Below are 5,147 nucleotides of genomic sequence, written 5' to 3'. Positions count from 1 at the left end.
ACCTCTAAGTTGTATATATGTTTCACTTTCTAATAGTCAAAGCCGAATTGGATTTCATTGTTAATAGAAGGCAAATTGTTTCTAAAAACAACCTCATCTTGCTTTGAAAATCAGCCAAGTTCAGAGGGCCCCTGCATTTTAAGGGGCGGTCTACATTTTCCCTGGGAAAATGGCTCAGCATCGGAGGGTTTTTGTATGCACACGACCCACTCTTTGCATCTCTTTTAAGACACTCATTTGAACATGTGCTATTTAAAGAAATTTGTTATTGAAGCAGAATATACAGAGAGGAAACGGCACACATCCTAAGAGTACGGTGAATTTTCACAGACTAAATACACCCCAGCAACTGGCCCCCATCAAGAAACAGAACCTCATCAGCCCTCCAGGGGAACCCCCAGGGCCTTCCACTTGTTTACCCAAGGTTTTCCATCTCATAACTTACTTCTCATTTCCCAACAGTCAGACTTCTCTGAATTGTCACATACAAATCAGGAGGGGGAAAGAGCCCGTCCGATCTTCTGGGTAATAAAAACAGCGCCTTTCTAGAATCTTCGAATCTGGCGTTGTCATGGCCTATGGAGCTTTGCAAATTCATCAGTCCCTTGTTAAAATGGGGTTCATTTTTATGTGGATCCCTCTAGAACAGGGGCGGGCAAACTTTTTGACTCGAGGGCCACAATGGGTTCTTAAACTGGACTGGAGGGCCGGAACAAAAGCATGGATGGAGTGTTTGTGTGAACTAATATAAATTCAAAGTAAACATCATTACATAAAAGGGTACGGTCTTTTTTTTCAATAGTTTTATTCATTTCAAACAGGCCGGATCTGGCCCGCGGGCCGTAGTTTGCCCACGGCTGCTCTAGAAGCTCAAATCATACTCCTTGACCTTTTTCACAGAATAAAAACCTGGTTTCACAGGATTAGTCTAAGAGTCATGGGTTTGTCCATCGAATTCATGTGAAACACCACTGACCCACTTTATAGATGTTAAGCAGCTATGCCCATGGGGGTGGAGAGGAAAGTGGTGGAAGAAAGATGCTCATTGCAAAAATTTTTGCTCAGAGGCTTTTAGGAGTAAATAAGTTCACCTCCCCAACCTCTCCATATTTCAAAATGAATCTTGTTGGAAACTTTGTAGATGGACTTTCTCTTTCCCCTTCAAACCGAGTTCAATTCCTTTCTCCCTGAGCTCCTCCGCTCCTAGCACAGCTTTCATTACAGCAACATAAATAAAAAGTGACATAAAATTATACAGCCCTGTGTAAAGTATGTTTAAGGAAAATGTCCTTTTGGCAGCTTTTATGGTTTCACCAATTAGTTATTAGATTTTCTTCGTTTTTAATTGGATGTCCTGTGTGTGCTTTCTGAAAGGTTTCATCTCCTGGTGGCAATAGGTTGGGGGCGTTGAGCTCTGCTTAGCTAACTTTATTTTTTTCTAGAAGGCATTTCCCACAGCTGGTTGCTAGATTTGGGCAAAGCAATTCCTTGGGATAGAAGCCAGCGTTGAGGCATTTTCCTGTGAGCCAAGGTTCACCCCCTTAGGAGCACTCTGTTTCCCCTGCAGCCCATGGCCCTGCCTCCCACGAGGGTAGCTGCAGGCAGGCCTCGGGATGGCACCGGAACAGTTGGACTTTAAGCTGATAAATCCCGAGTTTTTAGTAAGTTTCCAAACATTCCTGGGGAGTGAGAATAACAGAGATTTACTCCTGCCAAAATTTAATCATGCAGAAAAAGCGAAATTTAGATCGGCATATAGATTATTTTTTAATGTGATCGCTCGACAGCGAAAGGCAAGGAAGCCAGAAGTTGAACATTGAGTGCGGCCGAGTCTAGACCATTGCAATTTGATTCATTTGGGGAAATTGTATTAGGTTTTAGGCTTTGGCTTGGGCCAAGCTGTTCTGTTTGGGAGTGCATGATGTCATTGTGTCAAGCGTGTCACGGCCAAGGCATTTTGATATTTATGTTGGCTTCAGATCTAGCCCAGAGTACATGGCAGGCTCAATTTATTGCTACTTTAACTTTGTTTAGTCATGGAGAGGCTTTATTTATGTTGGTAAATTTCAAACAGTGGCCAACAGTGACCGCACAATGAAAAGGCCTGCGAGATTCGTCATCGATAAATCACCTTGTTGCTGAGTTTCTTTAATTAAGGAAAAACTCCGTCTGTTGATCCCTGTGGTTGCTGGAAGGAGAGCAGGGTGGGGAGGGCTTTGATTAATCCATCTATCAGCCCGGCTTTGGAAAGTGAGTCTCCTGTTTCTGATTGTAGCTGGGCAAAGACCTAAATAAAAATTTATCTTGTCAAAACCAATGGGCTAACTGAAAGCAAATAAAGAAGTTTTATGGCGTCCACATAAAGTTAAATAAATAGTGAGAAAGTGCAGTGGGTCCTACGGACATTTTTCAGTACAGTACGTGGCCGTTCTTTGGGGAGAGCTCATTAACTTAAAAAAAAATTACCTTTAATGGGCCGCTTGTTATCGTCATCATCAAATGGTTAGCTTGTCTAATGTTCCAGGGTTTAATACCTGATTAAAACCAATGGTGCTCACGACTTGGTGCAGTTGATCTACCCAGGGTGGTAGGTACAGTGAGTACTTTTAAAGGGTAAAATAATTGGATATAATTAGCAGCATTGCAAGTACAATATCAAGATTTTTTTTTTTTTATTGACCCCTCTAGCAGGTAGTTGGCCTTCCTGATGATGACATACTATGGGGGTAATAGGATAAAGCTTTTCATATCTGACTGAACAAGGGACTTCATTTTTGGCTGAATTTACCTTCATGTGGGGGAGTTCCTTTGCTGGGAAAAGTCTAGAAAAATATGTTGGGATTGGAAGTTCTTTTCAGCAAATGCAGTTTAAGCAGACTTCTCTCTGGGCTGGGGCTCATGGTCGAGTACATTTTACTTCTAGTTTAAAAATGTCTTTGAATCAGACAAAAGACAGCAGCTGGTGATGGAGAAGGCCAATTTTGTACTAGAATGAGCTTAAGAGTCTTTGCTTTTCCTTTTTTTTAGTTTATGAAAAGGGAGCTTTCTTGATACCAAGCTTCAGGATCCATTCATAGGAAAGTGCAATTTCTCAAGCATCAAATCTTGGAGCATGATGCATCTGGCAATCAACTCCCTTCTATTTGATGAATTTGTACAATAAATGTGGGCTTGGGGGAATAAGGAACATTTTGACAACCATCTCTTGTGGGATTCTGGTGCTGTAGACTACTTTGGCACATGACATCTTTGTGTTGACAGACTAAAGCTGCTCTTGGATTTAGCCGATGGTTTTGCAAGTTCCTGGCTCCTTTCCTGCTTCCTGTCAGTGTCTGTCTTTATTAATGGTCAGGGCTCCCCATGACTGAGGGTGGTGGTCATGGTGATGGTGTGAAGGAAGCAAAGCTGCTCTGCCAGGGTCAGGTTAGGAGAGGAGGGAAGCCAGACCTTCCCTTGCCTTAGTAAGACAAATATTTACTCAAATATGGGACAACCTCAATATAGATGTCAAAATCTGCACCATTGAAATTGGTTGATAGAAATTTCCCGCCACTTTATCATGACTATATCTCATTCACTTTTTATGTTCTTCATCGACTCCAAGATATAGTTCAAGGTTATCTTGGAGTCACCTTAGTCTGCACTGTGCATAACGAAGAGCACTCCACTTTTCTCAGCATGGAGGTCAGAGGTCAACAGCAGGGCAACAAGTATATGCTAAGCTCTCTCTAATGAGTCTGACAAGTGCAGGGCAGTGTGAAGACTCCAAAGAATCCTAAGTCCTGGCCCTTGCTCTGAAGAGACTTCTAATCTCCCTGTAGGAGGTAGGATGGATATAACTGTTATATGGAAAGTGAGGATGCTGATGGGGTGCAATCATAAAATATCACTGTTCTTTCTTCCTATGCCCGGGCTGTGGGGCTAGTTCTCTCTCCCCCAGGTAAAATTGAGGGCAAGTTTTATCACTTTTCTTGTCACTCTGTGATCTTTTGTTTGCAAAAATGTTCTTAATCTAGAATTACCCGGTGGCTTTCAACCTGGGCTGCCCATCAGGATCACCTGAGCAACTTTTAAAAAATATTGATGTCCAAGGTACTCCCCAGACCTATGAAATCAGCATCTCTTGAGATGAGGCACAGACATCAGGAATTTAAAAAGTTCCCCAGGTGATCCCAATGGGCAGCCAGGATTCATCACTGAAATGAAATGTACAGTTTCAGAGAAACAATGAAAACTTCAAATTAGAACTTATATGCATATGTGCATAACCTGTAGACACAGACAATAGTGTGGTGAAGGCCTGGGGAAGGGTGGGAAAGAGATGAAAGGGGTCAATGGAGAAAAAAAAGGGACATCTGTAATACTTCCAATAATAAAGATAAATTAAAAAAAATAAAATTAAAGCTTCTCATCTCTTCCTCTGACCTGCAATTCCGAGTTGGGGAGCAAGGCATGGAAAGCTCCTACTTCTCACCTTACAAGTTCATTCCTCCCTGCCAACGCTCCCACCGAAGTTGCTGACTGCTCTGTGGTTGGGATGGTAGGGGAGGGAGGAGAAGGAATGGCTGGGCTGGTCTAATGGGCCTGGCAGTGATGCTGTCTGTCATGGCTGCCTCTGGCTATGGCAGATGTTTAAAGCTGACTCATTCTGTGGTGGGGACAAGCACTTGCGTATTCTCCAGAGTCTGCCTCTCATCTCTGGGGATCTCTCCTCTGTAGTTCCCTTGGTTTTCCAGCAACCCGATTCACACACAGGGACACTGCTGGCGTCCCAGTGCCTCTCCAGGAGCCCATCTTAGGCAAAGTCCCCATAGGTCAGAGCCAGGCTGGTTCTTTCTCAGTCCTATGGGCCACCCCCGCCCCTCTCTGCTTTCAGACTAGGTAGCCATCTTTTCTTCTCAGGCTTGTGTATGCAGGGTTCTGGCATCAGAGACTGGTGCTCACAGGCTTCAGGGGATGCTGGACAAAGCTCTATCTGGTCTCCTTGAAGCTCCTCCCATTAGGCTGAAGTCCCCCAATATTTGTTCCACTTCTTCCTACAGTGCAAATGTGGCTTCCCAGAATAAAAACGATGTTTCCCAGTTTCTCTTGCAGTTAGGCATGCCCACGGGGCTAAATTCTGATCAATGGCAAATTGAGTAGAAGTA

At 43.5% G+C, this 5,147-nt stretch overlaps 1 long non-coding RNA gene across 1 annotated transcript in view; it reads left to right on the top strand.

Annotated features, from left to right (window-relative positions):
- The window catches only part of LOC107181620, an 18,532-nt gene extending 13,704 nt beyond the window's left edge, over positions 1-4,828 (top strand). The window contains exon 3 of the long non-coding RNA XR_001512285.1: positions 4,815-4,828. This is a non-coding gene — a long non-coding RNA (uncharacterized LOC107181620). The remainder of the gene's footprint in view (positions 1-4,814) is intronic.
- The last annotated feature ends 319 nt before the right edge of the window (positions 4,829-5,147 follow it).

The sequence above is a fragment of the Myotis davidii genome, unplaced genomic scaffold (genome assembly GCF_000327345.1).
Source record: "Myotis davidii unplaced genomic scaffold, ASM32734v1 scaffold6, whole genome shotgun sequence".
Taxonomy (NCBI): domain Eukaryota; kingdom Metazoa; phylum Chordata; class Mammalia; order Chiroptera; family Vespertilionidae; genus Myotis; species Myotis davidii.
This window is presented reverse-complemented; position numbering and strand designations above follow the sequence as displayed.